The following is a 13,576-nucleotide window of genomic DNA, read 5'->3' as shown; positions in this document are numbered from 1 at the left end:
ACATGCCTGTAGTTCCAGCTATTCTGTAGTCTCAGCTACTCAGGAGGCTGAGGTGGGAGGATTGCTTGAGTCTTAGAGGTTGAGGCTGCAGTGAGCCAAGATCACACCACTGTACTCTAGCCTGAGTGACAGAGTGAGACACTGTCTAAAAAAGACAAAAAGACAACCTTGCCAGTTGGCCAATTGTCAAAATGCTCTAATATAACCATTTTTTAATGACTCTTTGGGGGTTGGTTGGTTGTTTAGATGGGGTCTTGCTCATGTCACCCAGGCTGGAGTGCAGTGGTATGATCAACTTCTGGGCTGAAGTGATCCTCCTGCCTCAGCCTCCTGAGTAGCTGGAACTACAGGCGTCCCCACGATGCCTGGCTAATTAAAAAAATTTTTTTTTGTTAAGATGGAATCTCACTACATTTCCCAGGCTGGTCTCAAACTCCTGGTCTCAAGTGATCCTCTCACCTCATTCTCCCAAAGTGCTGGGATTACTGGTGTGAGCCACTGAGACTGGCCCCAGTCAGGGTTTTTATGTAAGAAATTTGAAATCTCGTATTTGTATTAGTAGCTAATGTAACTTCTAGTTTTTACCTTAGATCTGGTCTATTTTTTATATAGAAGTAACCTGGGTAGCATTACGGTTTTTGTTTTCCTTAAATTATTTGTAATGGTCTGCTTAGAGTCCTTATTTCTAGTCATCGTATTTTGTTTTCTGTGGTACTTCTGACGTGTCTAGACTTTAATTCCTCAGAAGCTTATAATTTGAATTTTATACATTCATTAGCCCTTTGTTCTCAGGGACCTGTGTAGAACACATAGTTTATCCATCACTGAAATTTTTGGAAAGTAGTCATATTAAGCTTTTTTCCTATCTACATGACAAAATATATAAAGTTCAACAATCGCTCAGATTTACTTTGTTTTTATTTTTCTTGATATTGAAGTAAAAGAGATAGTGAACTCTGTTGATACCTCTGTTTCCAGAAAATAATTCCTCTGTCACCCAGGCTGGAGTGTAGTGGTTTGATCTCAGATCACTGCAGCCTCTGCCTCCAGGTTCAAGTGATTCTCATGCCTCAGCCTCCCAAGTATCTGGGATTACAGGCGGGTGCCACCACACTAGCTAATTTTTTTTTCTTTTTCTGAGATGGAGTTTCGCTCTTGTTGCCCAGGCTGGAGTGCAATGGCGCAATCTCGGCTCACTACAACCTCTACCTCCTGGGTTCAAGCAATTCTCTTGCCTCAGCCTCCAGAGTAGCTGGTATTACAGGCATGCGCCACCATGCCCCGCTAATTTTTTGTATTTTTAGTAGAGATGGGGTTTCTCCATGTTGGTCAGGTTGGTCTCTTGAACTCCCGATCTCAGGTGATTTGCCCGCCTCGGCCTCCCAAAGTGCTGGGATTTCAATAGGCATGAGCCACCGAGCCCGACCCCTAATTTTTATATTTTTAATGGAGACAGGATTTCATTTCACCATGTTGGCCAGTCTGGTCTCAAACTCCTGGCCTCAAGTGATTCGCCCACCTCGGCCTCCCAAAGTGCTGGGATTATAGGCGTGAGCCACCACGCCTATGTTGAAAATAATTTCTGTTATAACTTTGAAACTAGTAGAAGTTGGAAGTAGATATATTGTGTTTCTTTTCCATCCAAGGTTTATTTGTACCTTTTTTGTCTTCAATAATATTTTTAAGAAACCAGGATAGAAAACCAACATGAAGTTCTCTAAAATGTACCAGGAGCAGTGATGCTTGCCTGTATTTCCAGCTACTGAGGAGGCTGAGCTGGGAGGATTGCTTGAGCCTAAGAGTTTGAATAGAGTCTGGGCAACATAGTGGGACCCTCTCTCAAAACAAGCAAAAAAATTTTTTAATTCTTAAAATGTGATTTTTTCTTCTTATTTTCTTACTATTAATTATTTTTTAGACAGAGTCTTGCTCTGTCACCCATGCTGGAGTGCAGTGAGCAGTCTTGCTTCATTGCAGCCTCCCGGGCTCAAGCGATCCTCTCACCTCAGCCTCCCAAAGGGCTAGGATTACAGGCATGAGCCACTGCATCCGGCCTCTTTTGTTTTTAAATGAAAACTTTTGTTTGGCAATTACTACTTGAAACTGCTTCTTAGAATGAATACACAAAGATTATTTGGGTACTATTTTCATGGTGAGTATTGTTCGGCAAGTATTTTTGTTACTGCATTTAGACATTGGACTATTTTTTTGCTGTATTAAGGTGTTTTTATCCTGGATGCAACTTCCGAAGAAACTGATCAAATGTGTTTTACACACACACCCCCAATAAGAATGTTTTTAAGTAGGAAAAAAGTGTTGCCGGCCAGGTGCAATGGCTCATCCCAGCACTTTGGGAGGCTGAGGCAGGTAGATCACCTGAGGTAGGGAGTTTGAGACCAGCCTGGCCAACATGGTGAAGCCCCGTCTCTACTGAAAATAACAAAATTAGCTGGGAATGGTGTTTCATCCCCGTAATCCCAGCTACTCTGGAGATTGAATCATGAGAAGTGCTTGAATCTGGGAGGTGCAGGCTGCAGTGAGCCGAGATCGTGCCACTGCATTCCAGCCTGAGCAACCAAGTCAGACTGACTCAAGAAAAAAAAAAAAAAATTACCCGGGCTTGGTGGCGTGTGCCTGTAGTCCCAGCTACTCGGGAGGCTGAGGCAGGGAGAACTGCTTTAACCCAGGAGGCGGAGGTTGCAGTGAGTCAAGAACATTCCATTGCACTCTAGCCTGGGCAACAGAGCGAGACTCTATCTCTCAAAAAAAAAAAAAAAGTAAAGAAAGAAAAAATGTGTTGCCCAATGCCTTAGAACAAAAAAATTTTTTTGTATGTTCATGGATTCATCTATTATAATAGTTCCGGATGTTATTGAAGCTATTTGATGAATTAGTGATTTAATATTCAGTTATGAACTGTTAATACCTTTGGGACTTTAAAAACAAGTTATGGAGGACTACTCTAGAACCTTAATTTGTAAAGCCTTTGTTAGTTAATTTACATGGAGAATATAGACTATGGTATTCAAAATTAACACTCCTAAATTTTTTGTAAGCCAAGATATTCTTCTAGATAGTAAATAATATCTTGATTTTTGTTATCCCATTTAAACTGTAGAGAAATTCTAGGGAAAGCTTCTAAAAATAGCTCTGTCTCTACGTTTTATAATGTTTAATGTTTTTTGAAATTCATTTGTTACCCTTTTGGCCACAAGTCTTGGTCAGATCAAGAACTTTTTAGTTTAGTTGTCTCTATGCATTCATAATGAAACATGTATAATAGTAACTAATTTAATTCAAATGTTATCTTAATAATTTTTCCAGTAGATTTTAGGAGAAGAAAAAAATTGAAGATGCTTATTTTGAACGTGGTTGTCTCCTGCAATTTTTTTTTTTTTTTTTTGGAGATGGAGTTTCGCTCTTGTTGCCCAGGCTGGAGTGCAATGGTGTGATCTCGGCCCACTGCAACCTCTGCCCCCCACCCCTGGTTCAAGCAGTTCTGCCTCAGCCTCCCAAGTAGCTGAGATTACAGGCTTGCACCACCATACCTGGCTGATGTTGTATTTTTAGTAGAGACGGGGTTTCTCTGTGTTGGTCAGGCTGGTCTCGAACTCCTGGCCTCAGGTGATCCACCTGCCTCGACCTCCCTAAGTGCTGGGATTACAGGTGTGAGCCACCACACCCGGCCCTCCTGCAACTATTTTCATTTATGCTTTCTGCCAAGAAGCTTTAACTGTATTTGTCAGAATTACTTTTGACTAGCAGTGTATTATCATAAATGTTAAATCTTCAAGCCAGCCCAGTTGCATGTGCCTGTAGTCTCAGCTACTTAGGAGGCTTAAAATGGGAGAATCACTTGAGCCCAGAAGTTTGAGACCAGCCTGGGCAATATAGCCAGACCCTTGTCTGAAAAACAAACAAAAATATTAAATCTTCAAATTAGAAATATTCAGTAAATATGGCCAGGTGTGGTGGCTCACACCTGTAATCCCAGCATTTTGGGAGGCCAAGGCAGGTGGATCACTTGAGGTCAGGAGTTCGAGACCAGCCTAGCCAACATGGTGAAACCCCATCTCTACTAAAAATTAAAAAAATTAGCTGGGTGTCGTGGTGCGCACCTGTAGTCCCAGATACTTTTGGGAAGCTGAGGTGGGAGGTTCATTTTAACCCGGGAGGCAGAAGTTGCAGTGAGCCAAGATCGCCCTACTGTACTCCAGCCTGGGTGACAGAACGAGTCTCTGTCTCAAAAAGAAAAAAGGAGTTAGGAAATATATATATAAATAGAAATGTGTAGATGTGTTTTAGACACAGGATCTCACTCTTTCACCCAGACCAGAGGGCAGTGACAGGATCATAGCTCACTGAAGCCTTGAACTCCTTGGCTCAAGAGATCCTTCCACCTAGCCTCTGAGGGTAGCTAGGACTACAGGCACATGACACCCGCCACACCCAGCTAATTTTTTGACATTTTGTAGAGACAGGGTCTCTGTGTTGCCCAGGCTGGTCTTGAACTCTTGGCCTTAAGTGATATTCTTGCCTTGGCCTCCCAAAGTGTTGGGATTACAGGCATGAGCCACTATGCCTGGCCAGTGAATATTTTTTATACTTAAAACCTGGGCATGGTGGCTCACGCCTGTAATCCCAGGTACTCAGGAGTCTGCCTTGCTGATGTGTGAGGATCACTTGATCCCAGGAGCTTGTGACTGCAGTGAGCTGTGATTGTGCCACTGCACTGTACCTTGGGCAACAGAGCAAAACCTATATCTAATGGAAAAAAAAATTACAGCATATAGGACGGTAATTATATTTGTTTTGTGAGTGGTTTATTTACACTATATATAAAGGCTTTTAAAGAGTTTGCTGTAAGTTTGGAACTGATTTGAGGAAAAAAGAACGAGTGAACTTTTGAGAAGTCTTATTATGGGAAATCTCTGTTTGAAGTTCCCTGACTTGTTAGCAAAATGAATACCGTGTTCATATATTTTTAAAATATATTTTAAAATACTGATTTTCTATTTAGATAAGCCATCACAAACTCAGAAAATGAACAAAATTCTGTTACCCTGGAAGTCCTGCTTGTGAAAGTTTGCCACAAAAAAAGAAAGGTAATGTCAACAAAATGATATTGGTAGATTAAATGGAATAATTTGCTTAATTGGACATCTTTATGTATATATATTGTATTTTAAAGCTGAGTTTTAAATTTTGAAAGCTTAAGAAATATGTTGATGGCCTAATTATAAAACTGATAACCTCTTTTGCCAACTCGCATATCTGTGTAGTTTTTCTAGTCTTTTAATAAGTGTCTGTACAAAACTTTCTCATAGGAGTCTGGAAATGGAGAAGCTGTGTTTTAGCATCTGGCATAAATTCAGTTGCTTTTTTACCATTTCAATCTGTTAGCATATTTCTTAGCTATTTGTACCCATTGACATTTTAGATAAGGGCTAAGAGAAAGTGTTTTCCACAAGATTATCCTTTGTAACACTGCCCTCAGGCAAAGAAATTTTGTTGTCAGCGTTATTAGCCATTCACTTATTAGTACATTGCTTCAAATTTTTATAAGGTAAAGTTATTTCACCATAGAAACAAGTGTTAAGATGTTTCCTGGTCAACCGATGAAAGCCAACATATGTGCCTTTAGTTGCCTCGAGTCCTCGAGTGTTTCAAGAGGAGTAGGAACTGGTCTGGGTCCAGGGTCCCAGTGCTGATATTCTTCCAAGACCATAGGCCATACGGGCCTCAATCATTGGGAGGGAGTAGACTAAGGCACCTCGGAGGCAGCAGTGGAACTTTATTTTTGAAAGTTTATGTAAAGGCCGGTTGCCGTAGCTCACACCTATAATCCCAGCACTTTGGGAGACAGAAGTGGGCAGATTGCTTGAACCTGGGAGTTAAGCATCCTGGGCAACATGGCGAAACCCTGTCTCTACCAAAAATACAAAAATGAGCTAGGCATGATGGCCTGTGCCTGTAGTCCCAGCTACTCGGGAGGATTGCTTGAGCCCAGTAAGTCAAGGCTGCAGTGAACCATGATTGCACCACTGAGCTCCAGCCTGTGCGACAGAGTGAAACTGTCTCAAGGAAAAAAAAAAAATGTATGTAAAGTTAGGAAATATCACTCCTTGCCAGGTGCAGTGGCTCACGCCTGTAATCCCAGCACTTTGAGAGGCCAAGGTGGGCAGATCAAGAGGTCAAGAGATCGACTGGCTAACACAGTGAAATCTTGTCTCTGCTAAAAATACAAAAAATTAGCCAGGCGTGGTGACGGGCACCTGTAGTGCCAGCTACTTAGGAGGCTGAGGCAGGAGAATGGTACGAACCCGGGAGGCGGAGCTTGCAGCGAGCCGAGATCGCACAACTGCACTCCAGCCTTTATCACTTCTCACTCCTAACCTCCATACACATTACAAGTGATATGAAAATCCAAGATACATTACTTAGAATAAGATATGAATATAAATATAGTCATTCTTATGTTCAAAAAAATGTATCAGGGGTAATCATTTTCCTGGAAGAATATACACAGCCAACTGCTAGTATTAGTCATCTCCGGAGCGTAAGACCTGGGGGTGGGTGAGAATTCATAGTTTTCACTTTATAGTCTTATAAAATAGAAATTTTTTTAGACTGTATGTATTCTATTTATTTTAAAAGAAGTAGCTGCTGTAAGATACTGTCATAAAGGTCTTCTGATCCTTCCAGTTTTTCTAGTATGCATTTTCAGTGTAACTAATCATACAATAACAGAGTATGACTCAGAATATGATCATTGGTAGATAAAACCAGTTTTGTTTTTCTTTTTTTAAGGATGATGATCCTTTCTGTTAAACAACATATTTTAACTATATGGATTTACTGTTTCATAATGTAGTTGTTGACCATGGGATTATTAGTCATTTTTTTTTATTTCTAATGGTTCTATTAGTCATTGTCATGTTAAAATAGAACATTTAAGAGATTTGATAAAAGTACATGAGTTGAACATTTTAGCATGGTTTTTTTGTTGTTGCTAAAAAGCCTTACCAGAGAGATTTAGCATGCTTTTAGTTCTAAATTTCTAATATACAACTGTTTCAGATCACTGTTAGCTAAATATTAGATGTACTGTATCATAATTTCATTATGTTGGAGAAAACCTCAATTGCTTTAATATTTGGAATATAGGTATTTCAAATTTTTATTTTTGCTTCACAGTTTTCAGAACTATGGTTAGAATTTTAACATTCCATTTGGTGATCATGGCCTATCTCCCGTGTTTCCTATAGCTGTGATTAGAAGTTTTATTATAATTCTTATTGCTTATGTACAAATAAACATAAATTAATAATCTTTACCTTTGCAGGATGTAAGTTGTCCAATAAGGCAAGTTCCTAGAGGTAAAAAGCAGGTGCCTTTGAATCCTGACCTCAATCAAACAAAACCTGGAAATTTCCCGTCCCTTGCAGTTTCCGGTAATGAATTTGAACCTAATAACAGCCATATGGTGAAGTCTTACTCGTTGCTGTTTAGAGTGACTCGTCCAGGAAGAAGAGAGTTTAATGGAATGATTAATGGAGAAACCAGTGAAAATATTGGTAATTTTTTTTTTTTACTAGATTTTATCACTGGAGATTAAGATGGTCATTGAAAATGATTGTACCAGTGTTCCTTCATGATAGTCATGGTGCTGAGTCTTAAAGCAAACAGTGAATTCACCTCCACCTCAACATTTTGTTGTGCAAATTTTCAAACATAAAGGACAATGAGGAGTATTTTATAGTGAACACCTATCTACTTACCTCTTAGATTCAACAATGAACATTTTATTATACTTGTTGCGTATTTATCCCCCTACCCATCCCTCTTTTCTTCCAACAATTGTGAATTCATCTTTGAGGTATTCATTCAACAAACACATAGGTGCTGGGGATGATTTAATTTAATCCAAGATGATTAAAACATTCAGTCCTATCCTCCAAAGTCTCACAACCTAGTGTAGGGAAATATACATGAAATATATCATTGCAGCAAAATGATGAGTGGCATAATACAGGTATATGTGAAGTTCAGCAGAGAAACACGTTGGAAGAAATAATCTTTGACTCTTGAAGTATTGTTTGAAGTTTTTGGAGAGTTACCATGAGTGAGAAGGAGTTTGCCTAGCAAAGATAATTCTAAACAGCAACATTAGCATTTGCAAAGATGTGGGGTTAATGTTGTGAGTGTAAAAAAGAACATACAGTAAAAATGCAAAATTGGAAAACATGTGGTCTGTATATTATTGCAACTTTAGTGTAATTCGTACCTCATTTGGGATAAATGTAGCATGTTTTATGTTAAGGGACCATATATCATAACACATTTTTGTTCTAATATTTGATTTATGAGAAATGTTTGTTAAATTTAGATGTCAATGAAGAGCTTCCAGCCAGAAGAAAACGAAATCGTGAGGATAGGGAAAAGACATTTGTTGCACAAATGACAGTATTTGATAAAAACAGGTAATGTTGATGAACAAGTGAGGCTCCCACAATGTTCTGGAAATGTTTTCATTCTGAAGCAGAATATAATTATTTATATTGATTATTTCATTGCCTTTGTTTCTTTTTATTCTTACGGATGAAAAAACAAATTTGCAAACACTGAATTTTTGTCTGTTTCATAGAAAACAATAATTAAGGAACTATTTGGATAGATAGCTCAGTTAAACTTACTTATTTGGCAAATATTTTCTGAGTGTCTACTCTTTGCCAGACACTGTTCTAGACATTAAGAAGGCAACAAAATCCCTGCCTTCACCATGGAGCTTAACTTTTAGTGGAGGAAACAGACCACCACCCAAAAAATCAACTAATGTCACTTAGTGATGAGTGTTGTGAAGAAAAATAGAGAATAAATGGTTACTGTTTTAGAGAGATATCCTCTGGGAGGAGGTAATATTTGAGAAGAGACTTAAATGGACTGGGCCCTACGTAAATCTTGGGGTTATGTGTTTATTAAAAATTAAGGAAGAGGAGCTGGTCATGGTGGGTATGCACCTGTAGTTGCAGCTACATAGGAGGCTAAGGTGGGAGGATTGTTTGAGCCCAGGAGTTCAAGGCAGCAATGAGCTATGATCATGCCACTGTACTCTGGCCTGAGTGACAAAGTGAGATCCCATCTTTTTTTTTTTTTTTTTTTAGGATGGTGTCTCACTGTGTCACCCAGGCAGGAGTGCAGTGGCGCAATCTCTGCTCACTGCGACCCCTCTGCCACCTGGGTTAGAGCAAGTCTCCTGCTTCAGCCTCTGGAGTAGCTGGGACTACAAGTGCGTGCCACCATGCCCGGCTAATTCTTTGTATTTTCAGTAGAGATGGGGTTTCACCGTGTTAGCCAGAATGGTGTCGGTCTCCTGACCTTGTGATCCGCCTGCCTTGGCCTCCCAAAGTGCTGGGATTACAGGCATGAGCCACCATGCCTAGGTGAGACCCCATCTTTTTTAAAAAAAGAAAGAAGGCCGGGCGCGGTGGCTCACACCTGCAGTCCCAGCTCTTTGGGAGGCTGAAGCGGGTGGATAACGAGGTCAGGAGTTTGAGACCAGCCTGGCCAAGATGGTGAAACCCTGTCTCTAGTAAAAATACAAAAATTAGCCGGGCACGGTGGCGTGTGCCTGTAATCCCAGCTACTCAGGAGGCTGAGGCAGGAGAATCGCTTGAACCCGGGAGGCAGAGGTTGCAGTGAGCCGAGATCATACCACTGCACTCCTTCCTGGAGATCATACCACTGCACTCCTTCCTGGGTGACAGAGCAAGACTCTATCTTAAAAAAAAAAAAAAAAAGAAAAGAAAATCATGTATAATCATTGTGTACCTCTGTGCATTTGGTACAGGATGGCAAGAAACACAGACTTATAATAATTTCTGCAATTTCTATTTGGAAACGAAATATTTTAGTGAAAATATCACCAGTGAAAGAATGTCTGGGAAGCAAATCCAGCATTTTTTCTTTTTGAGACTGGAGAAAGAAACCTATGCCGTCATTTCTTGTAGCAGGCTGCGTGCTGGTAGTTAACAGTTTATTGTCAGGTATAGGACAAAGAACCAGGGAAAGTAACTAGGCCATTCTTCCTATTGTTTATTTTTTATTTATTTATTTGTTTATTTTTGAGACGGACTCCCGCTGTGTCACCCAGGCTGGAGTTCAGTGGCATGATCTCAGCTCACTGCAACCTCTGCCTCCTGGGTTCAAGCGATTCACCTGCCTCAGCCTCCTGAATAGCTGGGATTACAGGCACCTGCTACCATGCCCAGCTAATTTTTGTATTTTTAGAGAGATGAGGTTTCACCATGTTGGCCAGGCTGGTCTGTAGCTCCTGACCTCAGATCATCCACCTGCCTCAGCCTCCCAAAGTGCTGGGATTACAGGTGAGCCGCCGTGCCCAGCCAGCGTCTTCTTAAAGTCAGAAATTTTATTGTGGATCGAAGATTTAAATGGAAAACAGTAGAACCATAAATGTACTAGAAAATAGTGGTCATGTCTGTGGGGGAAACAATTAGAATGAGGCGCATTGGACTTCATCGATGCTGTTAATTGTTCTATTTTAGGCAGCATGGGGTATGTTCTATTTTCTTTTTCAATCACTGTACCTGACACATATGTTTACACATTTCTTGTAAGAAAAAGATAATACTTTTATTTTAAAGAAAAAGTGCGAAGAAGAAACTGGGAGAATTTCCCCACAGCAGCTTATTTTGAAAATATTCATCCGGGCGTGGTGGCTCACGCCTGTAATCCCAGCACTTTGGGAGGCTGAGGCGGGCGGATCATGAGGTCAAGAGTTCGAGACCGTCCTGGCCAACATTGGTGAAACCCCATCTCTACTAAAAATACAAAAATTAGCTGGGCGTGGTGGTGCGTGCCTGTAGTCCCAGCTACTCAGGAGGCTGAGGCAGGAGAATTGCTTGAATCCAGGAGGCAGGGGTTACAGTGAGTTGAGATCACGCCACTGCACTCCAGCCTGGTGACAGCGAGACTCTGTCTCAAGAAAAAAAAAAAAAAAAAATTCCAAACTATAGGAAAGTTGAAAGAATACTAAAGTCATTTAATATCCACATACCCTTCATCTAGATTGTATCTTTTGTTAACATTTTGCCACATTTGATTTATTTATGAGTATATATTTTATTTCTGTGCTGAACAATTTGAAAGTTGGCTTTATTCCTCATTTATAAACTCTCTTGCATGTATCTCCTAAGAACGAAGACATTTTCTGGTATAACCACCGTACACTTATGAGGAAAATTAAAATACAAATACCATACTATCTCCCCAGTTGACCTCAATAATGTCCTTTATAATTTGTCCTGTCCCCACCCCGATTCCATAGCTAGATGTCATAGTTCTTCAGTCTCCTTCAATTTGGAATAGTCCTCTAGCCTTTCTCCCTACCTTCTGTGACATTTTTCCCCCAGTATAGGCCTGTAGTTTTGCAGAATGTATCTCAATTAGGACGTCTGTGATGATTTCCTCTTGATTAGCTTCAGGTTAAACATTTTTGGCAGGGATTCTAATGAGGGATGTGTTGTTTACGTACTACATCACAGACAAAAGGTAATATTAGGTTTGATCACTCAGTTAAAGTGCTGTTCACAATATTTCTCCATTGTAACAGTACTTTTTTTCCCTTTTATATAAATCAGCATATAATTCTTATGCTAATACATGAAGCTGAGTAAATATCCATTTTCTTCCCATAGCCTTTCACCCAATAGTTTTAGCATCGATTGATTATTTTTGCTTGAATAAATTATTCCTTTGGCAGTTGGAAAATGGTAATTTTCTAACATTTCTTCCACATTTATTTGCATTTTTTTTATAAAGAAGAGCATTCCTTCTCTGCTCCCACTGCTTCACTTGACTAACCCTAAAAATATATATGTGTGTGTGTATATATATATATAGACAGAGAGAGAGAGAGAGAGAGAGAGAGAGAGAGAGAAACAGGCAGGCATGGTGGCTGATACCTGTAACCCTAACACTCTGGAAGTCCAAGGCAGGAAGACTATTTGAGCCCAGGAGTTTGAGACCAGTTTGGGCAACATAGCAAGACCTCGTTCCTAAAAAGAAAAAAAAATTTTTTTTAAAGTTACATGTGAATTTAAAAAGAAGAACATTCCTTTCCTCAGCTTTGATATTTTAAAATCAGTATGGATTAACAAATTCTATTTATTCAATTAGTTTTAATCTATTGATACTGTTATTTTAATGCTCAAATTGTCTCATATTTGGTCAGGAGGAGCCCTTCTAAGTAGGCTTCTGTGTCCTGTTTTGTTGCTGCTATTTTTCCTGATTTTCTAGAATAGTAACATTTACCAGAATCACCTTCTCTTTTTTTTTTTTTTTTTGGAGACGGAGTTTCGCTCCTGTTGCCCAGGCTGGAGCGCAAAGGCACGATCTCAGCTCACCGCTACCTCTGCCTCCTGGGTTCAAGCGATTCTCCTGCCTCAGCCTCCCGAGTAGCTGGGATTACAGGCATGCGCCACCATGCCTGGCAAATTTTGTATTTCTAGTAGAGACAAGGTTTCTCCCTGTTGGTCAGGCTGGTCTTGAACTTCCGACCTCAGGTGATCCTCCCACCTCAGCCTCCCAAAGTGTTGGGATTACAGGCATGAGCCACTGCATCCAGCCTACCTTCTTTTCTTACCTCTGCTCTGAAGTTGTGATTTCTTCAAGGAGTCCTGATTCCTTATAGAAGAATAGTATTTTTAAGCCAAAATCTGCATGTTAGATGTGTAAAAATTGTTTTTAAAATCTCACAGAGGGCTGAGTGCAGTGGCTCACACTTGTAATCTTAGTACTTTGGAAGACCAAGGTGGGAGGATCTCTTGAGCCCAGGAGTCTGAGGCTGTAGTGAGCTATGATTGTGTCACTGCACTCCAGCCTGGGTGACAGAGCGACTGTCAAAAAAAAAAAAAACGAAATCCAGTTAATTCCTTGAAATAATAACCAATATTCAAAAGCCATATAGGAAAAGAATGCAAAGTTGAACAAAATAAAAATCAAAAACTTCTTCAGAAAACAAAAAAGCCACCATAACCAAAGTCAAAAATGACAAGATGGGGAGAAATTATTTTCAACTTGTCTTTCAGGTAGATACCTCATTCTTGAATGTAAACAGGTCATACTAATTTTAAAAGACCACTGCCCAATAGAAGAATGGGCAAAGGAAACAATAAAAAGTTTACCAAAATAGATATATATGGTTCTTAAACAATTAAAACGATAAAACATCTGAATTAAAAGTACACTGAGATGAGTTTTTTCACTTATCAGATTGACAGAGATCAAAAAACTTGATAAAGCACTTGATGAGGCTGTGGGGGAAAGGTCTCCACATACATTACAGATAGGAGGGTGCATTGGATTGTAGGTATCAAATGTACACCCACAAAATGGAATAGTATGTATCTATGTAAAAGCATAAGGAAGCTCCTTTGTGATTTAGAAATACATGAATTTATTACCTATTTGAGTAAAGAAATTAGTTTTTAAAATAAAGAGTTGAATGGCTTTGCTGATGTACTATTGAAGTTGACTAAATTTAAGTAGTACAGCA

The 13,576-nt window shown here is 39.7% G+C and overlaps 1 pseudogene; it reads left to right on the top strand.

Moving 5' to 3' along the window:
- LOC129016998 (polycomb protein SUZ12-like) overlaps nucleotides 1–13,576 on the top strand; it is a 52,171-nt pseudogene that overhangs the window by 26,497 nt on the left and 12,098 nt on the right.

The sequence above is a fragment of the Pongo pygmaeus genome, chromosome 19 (genome assembly GCF_028885625.2).
Source record: "Pongo pygmaeus isolate AG05252 chromosome 19, NHGRI_mPonPyg2-v2.0_pri, whole genome shotgun sequence".
NCBI lineage: Eukaryota > Metazoa > Chordata > Mammalia > Primates > Hominidae > Pongo > Pongo pygmaeus.
Note: the sequence above shows the minus strand (reverse complement) of the source record. Positions and strands in the feature narration are given on the sequence as shown.